Source organism: Larus michahellis, chromosome 1, assembly GCF_964199755.1.
Source record: "Larus michahellis chromosome 1, bLarMic1.1, whole genome shotgun sequence".
Classification (NCBI taxonomy): domain Eukaryota; kingdom Metazoa; phylum Chordata; class Aves; order Charadriiformes; family Laridae; genus Larus; species Larus michahellis.
The window spans coordinates 29,220,510-29,236,955 of NC_133896.1; the positions used below are offsets into that span (position 1 = coordinate 29,220,510).

Genomic DNA, 16,446 nt, shown 5'->3' on the forward strand with positions numbered 1-16,446 from the left:
TTTACTTTGGAAACAATGGTGTACATAGAAGCAACTGGGCCTGTTTCCTATTATGGTCAGTTAGTTTGTCATAACCTGTTGAAATCTGCATCTTTAAGATTTAGTATCAGGCACCACTTGAGCATATTTTGCAATCTACACATTAATATATTCCCTAAAATTTTCAATTTGAAATATTCTGGAAATATTCTCAGGAAATTTTCTACCCCTGCAGGAAAAGCAAATTGTTGTGAACAATTATAACAGTCAACATGTAAATTAATTCTTTCTTGCAATAGCAAGTATGAAAAATCTGAAATAGATGCGAGTGGCTTGCTAAACTCTCATCTTACACTAATTCCTTCAAAATGTCTTTTTCCAGGTCTCTCCAAGGTAAAAAACCTGATATCCAGTTGTACATGATTCACTCAAGATAGCTGTGAAGGTCTGGAGCAAAGCAAGGTATTCAGAGCAGGCATGCCAAGTCCCAGGGTGTGACTTGTGTCTCTTCACAGGCAGGTTCAGACTGCTAATGCACAAAGGAGTTCAAACAAGATTTGAACTCATGGTCCTTGAGATCATGGAATATTCCTGGTTACCAGTGGAATAAAGATCATCCCGGTTCCAGGAAACTAGGAATATCCAAACTCATCAAGATTCATTACTATTTAATCTTCCCTTTTAAAATTTTTATTTATTACAAAAAATATTTATACAAATGTAGTCAAAAATAATTTTCTAACCAAATTATCTTAATTATCATACCCCTAATGCAGCTGATGTAATGAAACTATACAGTGAAACTTAACTACAGGGTTACACACACCTTGGTGAGACAACCATGTTTTCACTTATTTTTGTGGCAGGCACTGAAAAAGCATTGGAGGGAGAGCCTACATGACTTAAATGTTCTCCATTATCTAGTTATAAATACAAGCAATCATACATCTCAGTCAGTCAGAGGAAGCAGAGATGGTCAGAATATGGACTGGTCAGCAAGAACAGCAATTCCAGAACAAAGGAAGGTTGCAAGAAATAATACTCAGTACTCACCTGCTTCTTCTAAGCCTCAAAAAGACCTTTTAACTTCAGCCTTGAACTGAAGTGATGTCCAAAATCAATTCCAGTACCACCATCCTGACAAGACAAAGAGAAACGTTTATAGCTATTTAGACATCATTTAACGAAAACAAAACAGAATTTGGCTTTAGCACTGCCTCTAATTAGTTCCAGATGTGCATAAGCTGATTTCTAAGTATTTTGAAAGAAAAAGGAAAGAGTTAGAATTTTAAATTTTTCTATTTTGACATAAACCTTTTGGTTGAAAGACCAAGCAAGTTGAAAGATTCTTTTAACAAGTAGTCAGCTTAAACGTAGTCCACAAAAAAATATGATTGTTCATCAAGTTTCTGCCTTGCTGTAGAGGGACAGATAAGGCATCACACAAAGCCTAGTCTTATATTTTTTATTCTATTTTTATTATTAAAGTACCTAAAGGCAAACAAGAGGAAGGCTTCACTGAAGTAGTTTGTTCCAGACAGAGAACTGCACACAGTATCGCTACCAATAAGTTCACACGGTCATCTGAAGGAAGGCACAGAAGCTGTGAGACAGCATGCCAATGATATTTAAATCTATATGCATTTTAGGAAGGACAAAAGGACAAGTAAAAAAAAAAACAAACCAAACAATTTTCAAGCTGAGACTGCAAGACTGCATTGAACAGAGAAGGTTGGACAAGGCAGAAGGAATAAAAGATCATGCAGGTCCGTAGAAGGTATGATTATATGTCATCTACGCCTGAGCACGTTTCTCTTTGCTGAAATCAACGGGGACAGATAATCCTACATCTATGCCAGTATAGTCACATGCGCTCCGAAACAGAGGGGCTGCATGCAAACTGTCTAATGGACATGGTCAAATAAATGTCTGGGAATTTTCTGGAACAATGTTAGTTTGCAAAGACCAAAATTGCGGCAGAGACCTGGAAATACTTCCAAGCATTGTTTAATTTACCAATATAGACATAGCCTTAATGCCTGAAACTCTGCTACTTCTGAAGTTGATCCTATCAGCCTCTCAATGGTGCCCCTTGGCAATTCTCCCTTGCTGACAAGGTCAGACAGAAGCAGACTGAAGAGTAAAATTAATGTTCAATTTTATAAAGAAAAGACTGCTTTTCCACCGTTTAAAAAAAATAAAAATCTGTGTTCCAACTGGCATTATTAATACACACTTTGTTACAAGATGTTTGGACATTTAAAAGAGCTGCAGTTCTAACTTCTTCCTTTGTTTGTAGAGTGTAACAAAACCTGCTGGGAAGGTCGAAGTTCCTAGAAAACTGAAAGCTACCTAGCAGCCTCTGTAGTAGAGCAAGTGAAGAAGGAAGAGCAAAGAATGACAGGCTGGAGGAATAAACACTACGTGAAACCCCTGCACAGTAGGACAGCGCTGGGAAATGAGAAGGAAATCTTATGAGCTCTTAATACAAAGAGAAAAAAGAAGAAAATGTTAAAACCAGGTAAGGTTCCTAAGGCAAATATGAGGAGGTGAAGGTGTGTGGCAAGTCTTAAAAGTTGTTGGAAAGTAAAATATGTGTCAATGAAACTTTGCTCGGTAGTCATGTTATCACCCTAGATCCAGAATGGGAATATCCAACCAATTGAGAGAGAAGCATTCACCTTGCTCTCCCTATTTCCCATTAAAAGATTGCAGATGTAGCTATGCCTCTAGACCTTTGAAGTTTCTTGTGTACCTGAAGTCCAGACAGAAATACACCTTATGGTTATTTCTTCAACAATACATGTTGTTTGTTGACAGATATTAATATGTAAGCCTCAAACATTAATATTCTGTATTTCTCTTTTTTCCTATACTCCTTTATGCCAAAAAAATTTCAAAAAAAATCAGTTTTCTTAGCTTGGATCATATTAAACATCACACTTTGCTTCAGCTCAGAAAGAATGGCAAGATAGTTATGATAGCAGAAATCTGACATCAAAACATTGCCTATTTTGTTGAGATACAGCCTTCTTAGAAAAAATTTTTGATTATAGTGTTTTATCATAATTATTCTTAATACGAAAACAACCACACATGTTAGTCTTGATTATTAAAATTTTGTCTTTGGTCTTTCTGAATTATCAGGATTTCTACAATTATTCAGAAGTCAATAAGGAATATTTAAAGTGGACAGGATCACACATAGTAGATATGACACATATGTCACAGAGAGATGGCAGGCCTTACCTATCAACTTTCTTTTTACCAGCACAGATCTTCACCTTTAGAAACTTATCTTTTCACCAATGTTTCATTTATGCTACATTCTAGTGGTTACCTGATGAAGGCAGCTGCCTCTTAAAAATAATGTTACTTTTGTTATAAACATTGATTTGTTTTAATTTTTGTTTGCATCCTAAAACCTGGACCTGAATCTTCCAGTGATTCCAGCTTAACAATAACATTTCTCTGTCCTCCCTCCAAGAGAGCTAACATGTTCCATCCCTTGAACCACAACAGGTAGATCTTTAATGTCATTGTTTACCTATCCCATATTGACAGTGCTTACAGACAATTTTTTTTCTATTGTTCAATATCTAGCAATTCCACCCGAATTCCATCTGAACCTTAAAAGTTTACAATCAAATTCACAGAACCTGCCAACCAAAGCCTTAAAAGCATCCTGACAGTATTTCTTTTTTAAATACAGTAGCAGTGGATAAAGCTCAAGCAATTCTGGCAGCTCAATGTAATATTGTTTACTGAGGTAGGAACACTCTTATGACGTGAACAGTAGAACACAACTGAACTGAAAGCCACCTCTATGCCACTTGGCTTTGACTTCCCATTCAGGTCCCTAAAATTTGAGTTAAACAAGCCAATACCACAAACTTCTGCAATATCCAAGAAAGGAAAAGTGTACTGGTCAACCACTGCATTCATGTGATATGTAGACGCTCATTAAAATGTAGATTTAGAGGAATTCTAATAAAATTTTTCTCCAAATGGTAAAATGTGTAACAATTATGATCACCCGCCTAGCACAGAAGCTAGACAGGTGACAGATCCATTTTCAACACTGACAAAGTTATGCTGTTGGTACCATTTTGTCATACAATATGCTACACTACACTTTTTACGTAATGAAGCATTATTCGTTATGAACACAACTAACAGAATTTGTCTCTTATTTATGCAAATTGTCACAGTTGTTTTAGGAATCACTAGAATATAAAAATAATTTAATTCAAAATGAAAGCCAAATTAATTTCTAGATGAAGACATTCCTTTTAGACTTGATTTAAATAAACAAACACAATGCCCACGTGCTGCAAGCCACTCTCTTTAGCTCATTCATTTATTTGTTCCATTCACCTCTTAGCTCATTTTACGTTTACATCACAAATCATTAGGATAAATTTACCTGTTATATGTTTGAACGCTGCCTCTATGACAACATTTTGATTTGGGACTACAGGCTCTTACTCATTATCTTGACTTGTTGGTGGCCTGTGGTCTTCTTTAAAACATAAATAACCACACCAAAGTCCACTACAGCTCTTAAGCAGTTGTACTATTTGATCAACAGCGATGATGTGTCTCTATTTGACATAAGACCGACTTGTTCACATTTTTGCTATAGTAAAAATGGTTCAAACTGTGCATCACTGCTTTAAGTGGGCATTTGTATAAAATATTCCAGTGAAGAACTACTCACTGAAGCATTCAGGAATATCAGAACACGGTTGAGGGCCACCTATATGAGGTATATTTAGATACGCTTGTTTTGAATCAGACAGATTGGGCCAAAGACACAACTGGTTTTAGTAACGCAAGAATTACTTGCTAAAGAGACTATCAGTTTAAAGGCATATACATTCACTGGTATCCATAGCTCCTACCATCCCATACAATTAAAAACAAAAGGTTTAATTCATAATAGGACTTCTGAGCAAGACTTAAATTGTCCACGGGACATCACAAATTTTATTTGAAAATACGTTTACATTGAAAATACATTTACAAAGAATCTATAATGTATATCTTCTGAAAGTACGAAATAAAAATGTTTAAAGTTACCTAATAGTCAGACTATTTATTTTTAGTTGTGTTTAAACTACTTTAAATTACAGAAACTGCAAATAGAAAATAATACTCTCTTTCTTCCTGAATCCAAGTACTGAGACAATTTCTGTGAGAGAAAGACTCAGAAGCTCATAACCACATGAGCACTACTGAATGCCATTATAATTAACAAGAACATGAAAAATAAATTAGTAGTTATGTTTTATAATCATTCCAAAGTTAAATGAGCCCATGAAAAGACCTTCATACTACTGTAATCTCATTAGCCAATTTTTACATGCTACTCCACATTACTACTTAGCCAAATGAAGGCTGGATTTTGTTATGTTATCAGTGGGTCCAAAGAGAAGAACTGTGGTGGTGGGAGAAGCAAACATCTTATTATTTGGCACGAGAAAATAATGAATCCCTGAATGCTTCTTGAGCTGTCAACCTTCCCCAACTATATCTTTTACAAAATTTCTAACAAATGCTGCGTACTTGTAACATTTCACATTATATACAATACCACTAAAATTAAACTTGAATTTTCAGAACATGGAATTTGCTAATCAAAGTATCTATACTCAATTAATCACGACAACATGCAAATACGCAAAGAAAAAGGTCAAGGAAAATAATACATTTTCCAGAAAAGCATTAAAAATTTAGTGTTTAATGCCTTGGAAATTGGCCAGTGGCAGAAAAAAAAAAAAAAGATGACATGGACTAAAGATGTCAAGATGTCATCAACTTTGGTATGTCCTATTCACTGTGTAACTGACGTACAGGTTACATATAACTTCTCTTGGGCAAGGGGAGGTGGCTGGAGAGGGAGGATGTTCCATTTAGGTCTTACTTATCCTGAAGTTTAATAGGACACTGATCACATCTACTTATCAAGGCACACTGAAGAAAATGGAGACACTATAAATAAACGGGAAGCCTGGAGTAAAGGAAAAATCACCCCTCCCCAGTCTTCTCTTCCAAAACCTCCACAGCAGCATTGTCTGAATAGTTGGGTACACAGAGTAAACCATCCCTGAGGCAGGTCTAACTTGCTTGACTTGCACTTACACGATAGATAACCCGTGTTGACACTAATCTTGTAAGTATGCACGATACCAATATCATATTCGGGGAGATTTCTGAACAATTTATCCAACATGCACAGATACCATGCCTTTCTTTTATCTTCAGGCATGTCTGTCTGTCTTCTGAAAACCCATAACTTACTGTAGGACACCTCAGAAAAGAACCACTTTCCACTTGTTGAATTTTCTTATCTTAATAAACTGTAGCAGCCTACAATAATTGGGGCAGAAGAATATAAACAAAAATGAAAGAAATGAACTGTTCCTGAATAGTTTGATCTAAAATACCACAAACACAATGGCACTGCACTTTTGTGACTCATTTCGAGAATTACAATTTGTTTATCCCATTTTCTCATGTGACATGATTAAAAGGGATTCAAGAATAGTATCAGATGAGAATGTAGAAGTAAGAACTTTAAAAACTATTGTCTTGTAAGAGCACATACATGGTGATCATCCTGGGTTGTCTTACATATCTAGTTCGGTCCTGTAAGAAGACATATGTACAGATTTATAAATCAGCAACGCATAAAGTCAAAGAGCACCTGACCCTTCTGCCATGATGCACGCACCATATCACAGACTCATTCACTCACACTAGGAGGCTGTCTAGTCCAAACTCCTGTATAAAGCAGCACCTGAATGTTGACTGGGTCACTTAGGACATCAGCCAGATGCATCTTCAAAACTATCAAAAAAGGTGATTCCACAACCTGGCTTCTCTAGGCAACCTGTTGTGCTCCATAATTGTCCTTTCATTGAAAATCTTTTCCCTTATATTGAATTAAAACCTTCACACAGAGGAGCTCCACACATTCAAACTGCTCCTTCACATAAAGGACAACCCCCCTACCCCTTCTGTTGAGCTTGCATCCATCCATCACTTAGCTCCCATCATTGAAGTGGTTCTGACACTTGGCAGCTTATTCCTATGATGCCATAGCTCTGCATCTGCACACAGCACTCTAGCTCCTCCTGTCTCTTCCCCACTCAAAAAAATCCCATCTAAATAAATAAATTGGAATCCCAACAAAAACAACAATGCAGAAAAAAACTGAACAGCCACACAAACAACTTCCAGGGGAAAAGAAGAACAGTTAAACTCCACCCCCCAAACAATGCAGAGCCCACCTAATCAATCAAGATACCCAAAAAAAATCCACGAACTGCCAGAAAACATGACACACTCACTCAACTCCTGAAGACCAAAAGGGAAGCAGCAGGAAAAAAAAGAAGATAAATAAGACAAACAAAGTGCGGGGAAAAACGGAAGACAAAACCAACCAAACAAACAAGAAAAGGGTCTAAGACAACCTACTTGGGGAACCACAATCTCCTGCCAAAAGAGCCACCATGAAAATAAAGACAGGCAACTGTGCCACCAATTGCTGTCATCTCCATTAGCTGATACTTCACAGCACCTGCTAAGTAGGTGTTTCCCGCTTCAGCAGAACAGGGGTTACTCCCCCATCAGCGTGGGGCTCCCATGGCTTTACCACATCCTCAGTTTGGGCACCTCAAGGATTGCTTACACTGATTATGAGGTTGGTTTAATACTGAAATGACTACTGTGGTTAGCTAGAGATAACTGTCACAAACTAAATGTCCATAAGAGGACTGGAGTCTCGCAGACATCCCTACCCTAAAGCCGACATTTGGCATGACTTCATTTTTTGTGTCTTTTGCAAAGAAGAAAAGAGGTTTATGTCCTTGGCGGCACAAGTAAGAGGCTGAGTAAGAGGCCGAGTAAGAGGCCGCTCTAGAGGACAGTGCTCACACACCTCTGTCATCAGCTCCTTGGTTCCCTACTCAGTGCTACATCAAACTGTAGAGAGAAAACTCTTACAGGCCAGTCCTCCCCTACAGACACAAATGCACAATCAAGTCTTCAGCTATGCTATATTTTCATGTGAATCACTTCAGGTTACTGGGAGAGATCGAAGACTCAGGGATTTTTCACAAAAATTAAAGACTGACTGCTCTTGAGCATCACATCCATCTGGAAGTTAACAGTCCATTCATGTTAAACAACCCAGAGACTCTCCTTCAGCAATGGCCCAGGAAGACAATGCTGAGAAAGACAGAGGATAGAAACCTAATCCATGCTCTGAACCCATCCCTAAAGACACCTAAGAAACAGAGCACCTTCCTAACACTGAAAAATGTCCCTATAAGTATGGCAGATAAATATTAGGGCCATTAGATATTTCTGCTTGTCTTGTACGAGTACACATCACATCAGGGTATGACCCAAAGTAAATTTCAAGCCACAGTCAATAACTGCTTTGATGTAGATTGGAATCTATGTCCTTGAAGGGGCAACAAAAGCCAAGAAAAACCTACTACTATTTCAAAGAGGGTCACTGAATAAAAATGAGTAAGCTTGTTACAAGGAAGAAAAAAGGGACAGCTATGAGAGTCACATCTTTACAGGTGGCAGGGAGACTGATTAAAGACACCTTTTGCAAGCTCAGAAGAAATGCATACAACCTATCAAAAAAGACTGAGAAAATCCAGAGAAGGGAGCTGTCATGAACAAACAGCACGAAGGAGGTTATTAGAAAGAAAAAGGCATCCTTCTAAAAGCTTAAGTTGTGTCCAAGTGATGAAAACAGAAAAGACTGTCATCTCTGGAAGGCTTCTAACACACACTAAGTGTCAAAGAGCTGCAGGAACTGGCAGCTTCCTATGGGCTGGGGGCCAGGAGTGGTGGGGGCTGTCCATGGGCAGGGCAGGACCTGGCCACCCTCAGCCAGGGAGCATGGTGGGCCAGGGGGCAGCCAGGGGCAGCCCCACCCCACAGTATCAGACACCTCAGTGCTCTCCCAGTCTTTTATCGTCATACAGTTGTTACGGATGAATGATGAAAACTTCAGGAACTGAGCGCTTTGAGCAGGAGGATAAGGGGTGTGTCAGAATGCTGAGTACCAGTGCCTAGCTTGAGAAGAAGGGATTGTTGTCAATAAATAACATACAAGGTATTTCAAACATGATCCAGAATGAATCTTCGTCCTCTCTCTCTACGCACACGCAAGAGTTCAAGCATACGTAAACGGGATTGTGTGTGAGCTTTGTACACAATTGTGTAAGTGAACTAAAACATACATTTTCAAATCTCTAATCTGCAAAGGATCTGAGCTGTAATACAACTATCTGGCTCCTTAATAATTATAAAGAAAAAATGCTGTAAATACAATAATTATGTCTCATAAATTGCCCTTTTTTTTTCCAGAAAGATAAATGTCCAGCCTACATGACACGGGCACACAGATGTACCTCAAAGAAGTTGATCCATTTTTGTTAGCAAAAACTCTCATCAACAAAAAACGATCTTCAGTTAAGAAAAAAGAACACTTCACAATTAAGTTTTTATCCACCCTTCTGTCAAAAACAGTTTAAATGCTCATGTTAATTGTAATTGTAACTGAAGTCATTGGTATTCTATCAACAGCTAATCATTATGGAGCAGGATAAGAACATCAGTAAAGACACATGAGTATAAATCTAGTCCTGCTGGTCTCTCGTATCACTCATTACCAAAGTGAAATAGATAATAACTTGCAGATAATAACCTGATCTTTTATAAGGAAACATTTGCATGAGTGATTAGTTTCTAAGTTGGACCTTAGGTAGAAAAAGTAATTACATGCTTTATAAAGTATTTTTTACTTGGCCATTCTAAGTAGTTGCTCTGCAATACCCTGGTTTTGCTCTAGCCACACTTTTCTCAGATCCAGTGTGACTTTCAGGACAAGAAATTTAATTGTATGAAGAAATCTGAATTCAGCTTTTGAAAATACACTGCACGCAGGGTCCAAACGGTGCTTGCAACATTTGGGAAATGTCTCACACACCTGCAGAACTGCAGTACAACTCTTCACACTTCGTAGGTTTCTGTATGTGATCCCACAGTAAATACAGAGGTAGTTACCTTCTACAACTATTTTTAATTACATTTTGGACAATATTGTCACAGCAGCAAAGCCTCTTACTCAAGTGATTTAAACCAATGGTAAAAGCCAAGAAAACAGCAACCAAATCTTTTATTTTCGTAAGATAAGAAGATGTATTTGTTCATAAAGAAACAAGTGTGCAGGAATGAATTTAACATATTCCATGGATTAAAAAACCCAACAATTTTCAAAGAAATGAAGGGCAAAAGTTAATTTAGGCATTTATACAAATTCTCATTTCTGCATCAACTTTCATAATAAATGAGTAAAACAATTTCCATAGCAACCTCCTGCACTGTATGATGCACATGTTGCTTGTGAAACACAAAACATCTTCTATCTGAAACATACGAATCAAAACATAATGGGAATATGGATAGCTTTTATATTTTAAAAGCAATAAATTTCCTTGGACAGATATTTTTATCTTTTTATGCCTATCATCTTGTGACTTTCTTCAATCAATCAATCAATTTTACATAAATGAAATGGCCGTCATACAGACACCTCCAGGCACTGCACAAACTCAATATAAAATAAATACAGTAAAATATTAATAAGCTAAACTATGTATTTTTTCTTTCCAAAATATTAACATATATTTTCTTTTAAAGAAGGATGACTGAAATGCATATGGTAAGAGAACCCAGATAAGAATTCCACTTCAATAAGGTACAAAGTGATTACTTTTGCCACTAACATCGTTCACTTTGGCTGTTGCAGAGCCAACGAATTTTAATTTATGACAATTCACTGAATATGATCACGTGGAAATTCCTATCAGGGATATGAGTCTGATCCAATGCCCCACATCAAAAAAATTTTCCACTGACCCATTATGACTAATTGAAAACTGTCAGGTAACACAGAGGCTTTGTTCCTAAACTGCTTTTATTTTTATTTTTAATCAGTGGCACAAATGTATAGTCTCTAACCCTGAAAAAATAAGCACCTTCCACTATAAAATCAGGAATATGAAACACAAAAACTTACATTTACATTCCACAGAGAATTATACTGTATAATACCTAAACTTCAGCTTTTAGTTAGCAGATCTTACTGCGTGATGAATACAGGTCTCTCCTTTCAAGAAAGTAGTTCTTGTTTTTTTACCATTCCATCAAAAGAGTAATTTAGCTACGATAACAATATGCTTTAACTATTCAGGTTTGGGTTTTTCAGACCAAGCAGGCCAATTCCCCACCTGCCCTCAGCCCTCTTGTCGCACACCTCTCTTCCCCGAACGGCACTCACCAACGCCAGCAGCGCTGAAAGGAGCGATCTTGATTTAAGTTTTTTTTCTCACTTCACCCAAAAACCTAGAAAAACACGCCACGTTGTTCACGTCGGGTTCTTTTTTTCCCCTTTCAGTCATGAATAATTATCTCCCCCACAACAGTACTACAGACTATTTATTGCACGGGCTGTCTGCGGCGAGGTGCCGGCAGCGGGGGCTGTGGGGCGGCCTCTGTGAGGAGCGGCCGGGGCTGCCCCGGGCCGGACACAGCCGGTTCCAGCCGGTTCCGACCGACCCACCCCAGGGCACGGCTGAGCCCCGCAGACAAGGTGGTGGCGGCACCTCGGGGAAAAGAGGTTTAGGAAAAGAGAAAATCGCCACACAGGCAGAGCAAGAGGGAGGAAAAAAGATGTGAGAAACAGCCCTGCAAACATCAACGTCAGTGAAGAAGGTGGTGAGGGGCTGCTTCCTGAAGAAAGCTGCAATTTTCTTTGTTTCTCACTACTCAAATCTGTTTTAATTGGCAGTAAATTAAATTAATTTTCCCCAGGTCGGGTCTGTTTTGCCTGTAACAGTAACTGGTATGCAATCTCCTTGTCTTTACCTTAACCCACAAGCTTTTTCATCCTATTTTCTCCCCCGTGTCCTATCAAAGAGGGAGAGCGAGCGAGGGGCTGGCCAAAGCTAACCTACTCACCTACTGTCTTTACAGAATCACAGTACGGACATTTTGCTAATACTTTGAAGGATGTTTATATACGGTAACACTGTGAAAACCTACTGCATATATTCTGAAGACTGGTAGCCCTAAAAGTGTGAAATTAAGAAAGTCGCAATTTAATGCAAAAGTCTCCTACTGCTATATATACGGTCCCCAATATAACATGCTTCAAAAGTCTCCTACATACAGCATACGAACCATAAAGTCTTTTAAAACTTCTAGCTCATTTAAAATCAGTCAGAAATGACAAAATCTAAGCTGTTGTACTCATGGTTCGTTACTGTAAGGAACACAAATATTGTCACAATGGCTGAAACTTCTCTATGAAAGAGACCATGTTACACAGAATTGGTCTCAATCCCATTGCACCAAACAGCTATTGAAATACGCAGTAAACCTTCTCAGTAAAACAAGTAGAGTTTTCTTGTTTCACAAGCAAATTTAACAAAATCAATGGGAAATATCTCCGTTCAAAACTGAGAGATGAAAACATGATAAATAGTAACAGAAGTCAAGTGCCAAAAGCAAAAGGGCACAATAAGAGCAAGCTGTGGAGACCAGGGTATGTGCCTGGTGGAAAAGAAGGAAAGCATGATTAAGAGTACTGGAAGACAAGCGCGTTATTGCTGGGCGTCCTGCATTATGGACTTTAACTGCTTTGGGATAGCTTGGGTGCACATGTGGCCATGTAAGTACAAGAACAAACATAGAACTCCAGCACAGTAAATGAAAAATATCAAGTAAGCTGGTATTTAAAGCATGCAGATGGTCTGTCACACCACAGTAGATGCACTTCAGATGTTACTCAGCAGTAGCTTTTCCACCTGCCCTTATCCAGACTCTTGTGCAGCGATAAGAGGAAAAATGCAAGCAGCTGAAGAGTTAAGTCATGAAAGCAGGAGAGAGGGGAGAAAAGAAGGAAAGACAGATAATGGAAAAGGAAAAAATTACCGGGAATAATGAAAGAATAAACAGTGACAATGTTAAAACGTGGGCAAAGACAAGTACCAATACGCTGGTGTCAAAGGCACAGTAAAAGAGATTGAAGTCATGGGTTACTAATGTCATGAAGCATTTATTTAAATATGAACCTGCTGTCCTGAACTGTAATGTAAAAAGGACCCTTTCGAAAACTGCCTGCCAGCAGTCTTGGAAAGGTTTTGTGTTGCATACCGCCTGTAGGAAATTTTAACTGTCCTTGATTTAAAGCAATTGAAACTTTTCAATGAAATACAAAAAATAAATTTAATTTCATGTGATGTTACCATTAAACACTATACTATAAGAGATGCTTTCTGAAATGTTACTAGATGGAAGAGATTTCCAGGGAAGCTCAGGACTGATGAACTATGCTACTCTTCAATAGTGAAATTCCCACTGATTTCAGCAGAAGACATTTAAAGCCAGAACTGAGCACTTCTGAAATTCCTTTATTTGTGGATTCTGCAACTGAGATTCATGCAGTCCTGTTCTATCTATGATGCCATCTCCACTGCACACCTTTTAGTAGGTATCTTATAAGGAGAAATAAATATGAAAGTGAGATCATTTCAGCTCCTCTAAGTCAGCATTTTGTTGACTCTACTGATTGCTCTCTGCAAACTCTTTGCCTGAGACAAGCAAACAAGATCTGGCCCTTGAATTCAAAATATCCAAAACACTCTGTAGGAGCCTTTCTAAAGATTCAAGACATCCATTAAAACCAGAATAATTTATTACATTGCAAGGAACCGAAAATATCCTTCTTCTTGGTAACTCTGAAAATATGGTAGGCTCTACTCAGTTACCCACCAAGTGTCCAAGGTAATGCTACCTGTCTTCCAGCTGTCACTTCAGAAGGGTGCAGGTCTCCTGTGCCACATCTACCAGCCCTCTCAGGATATCTCAGATTTGCAGGACACAGAATCAAGCCCACCATGTCAAGTATAAAACAAACAGGCTACATTCAGCAGATTTTACAGTGTTTTTACAAGGCTTCAGTAGTGAGCAATTATAGCAACATGTAAAGCTGCTCAGGCAAATTCTTATATTTGGAAGCTCATCTGAGGCTTAACCAAAGAATTCCATACTTACCCTTGCTATTTTTGCATCTTATCCACTTATTTTTATCATGAATTTATAAATCACTTTCCTGATGCCAAACTCTCTATATGATCTATTGAAACTTTATCCCAACTAATTCATATGAAATACACGCTACTATGTGTACACTAATCGCAATGCAAACACACAAATTTTGCTGATAAATCCAACTTTATTTTCTCACGTGCCAGATAGATAGCTATTGGAACAGTGTTCACCAGCATGCAGCAAAAAAATATATTTGCAATATATTTTTAATCTCTTCCATTGCTGAAGTCAATGAGCTCCAACCAAAATTACTATGGCTATTTCTGCTTCTTCTCTTTCAATCATTCAAGTGTAAAATAGAGGGATTTTTGTTGGTATTAAATGTTAATTCCAAAACAAGTTTAAATTCAGTGTTCCTAATGCGCCTCTATGTTGTTGTATGTGAAGAAAATCATAAAGCAACAGATGATTTGACTTGTTAGACTGATTTCAGTTATTGCATGAAGTGAAAGTACAGTATCATTTAGTAGCTACAGTTATCAATTTCAAAATTTCCATAGAAGTGAGGTATATAAAATACGTTTTCTACTGTTTCCGCATTCCTCCTCTCCTTTTGTGACACCCTATTTTACCATCACAGTTTAGATGGCACAGAAATACCCACCAGCTTCAGATAATGTAAGAACTTCGGATGGCCAGTACAAATAATGGACTACTTATCGCTATTTACAGATCAGTAACTTTAGCATATATCACATTTATTGAATTCTAAAGTGTGTTTCTAATAACTTGTTTATGCACCCAAATTTTACAACCCCTACACAAACCCGAAATGTTTGCACGCAGGAATTTCTGAAATAAGATGTGCTGTTAGATTGACTCACAATATTTTTCCATTTTTGACTGTCATTAGAATTCTGCAATTAGAAAAGCAATCAAATAATATACTGACAAAAATCTGCAGTTGACATTATGCCCTCAATGATAGAAATATTTTGCTATACATTGAAATATCCATCAACATCAGCTGTATTCTGGGACTGTGTCTAGTCTCTCTGAACAAAAGGCAGTTTAGAGATAAAGGGAGACAATGTAACAACTTACTGTATATTAGAAGAAATAATAAAGTTACTGTAGCACAAAGAGAAGCAACTCATCTAGTATAATTAGAATTTCTGAAGTCACATTTTCCAACAAGAGTATTCTACAGTGAATCAACAAGTGGCTTCTGGGCAGCACACAACTATAAACAGGAACTTGGGATAGTCCTCAATGAAACCTTTGCCTTCAGGACACGAAGATGGGATGGGGGAGCAGGAGGAATCCCCAACTATCAAAGAGGGGAGGACACATCTCCTGTCAGTAATAGACACCTCCAATCTTCTCACAAAAATGAGACAGCTACCAATAAAAGCTGTCATCATGGCTAACAGAATGTGAGGACACCAGCACACCAGCCGCATGAAATAAGATTTGATGGTAAGATCAAATTCCTAACCAAAGCAAACTTTGCCTTTCTTTTTAAATATCTTTATGAACTTCAGTCACAAAGGATGGGAAAAGACCAACTAACCCTTTGAATAGAACATGATGAGCCAAATGGCTGGTGCCTCCAATCAGACACAGATCACCCTGCTTCACCTCGGGGAACCCCGTACCTGACTGCAAAAACTGAGTATCTAGAAAGCTCATTCTCTGTAATACCAACAGCTTAAGCTGTTTCACACAGGATATTTGTTTTGTGGACTCCTGTAGCATTAACTATGTCATTATAGCAACTTTCCACAACTGTAGACCGAAGAGATGAGGGATCTGTGACAGGTAAATGTGTGTAAGGAACCAGAACTACTACTGTCATTCCAGGACTAGGAACATACCACTACAAGCACCTCACCCAACTTTGCCTAGCGCTGATATCGGTAGAGCTGATGGGTAGGCTTACAGCAAATTTCCCATTCTACCTATGGTATGAGAACAGGATGAGACTAGAATGCTGAATGTAAACCTGTTCTAAGATACAAGATGTAGTTGTCCTGCTACCTTGAGAAGTGAAACGGTTGTGCGGTGAGTGATCACCAAAAAAAAAAAAATGTATCATACTGGACCTAGTCCTTAGCTTCCTCTTTCTGATTCTGAAAACTGTGTTCTTAAAAAAGCAATGTTCTCAGAGATAAGCACCAGAAAGCTGAGCATAGATGTATTCTCTGGTTTTGATGTATTTGCAGCTCTTCTACAGCCCGATTAACTCTTTCTACGAGGTAAAGATCTTGCTTTGCTTTGCCTCTTGCTGGAGAACATTGCTGTGATACTCCTTATGATGCC

The 16,446-nt window shown here is 38.1% G+C and overlaps 1 protein-coding gene across 4 annotated transcripts in view; it reads right to left on the reverse strand.

Moving 5' to 3' along the window:
* FOXP2 (forkhead box P2) overlaps positions 1-16,446 on the reverse strand; it is a 431,849-nt gene that overhangs the window by 295,687 nt on the left and 119,716 nt on the right. For all 4 annotated transcript variants that reach the window (XM_074605059.1, XM_074604981.1, XM_074604732.1 and 1 more), the window contains exon 3: positions 1,033-1,116. The gene's annotated coding sequence lies outside the window, so the exon portion shown is untranslated. The remainder of the gene's footprint in view (positions 1-1,032; positions 1,117-16,446) is intronic.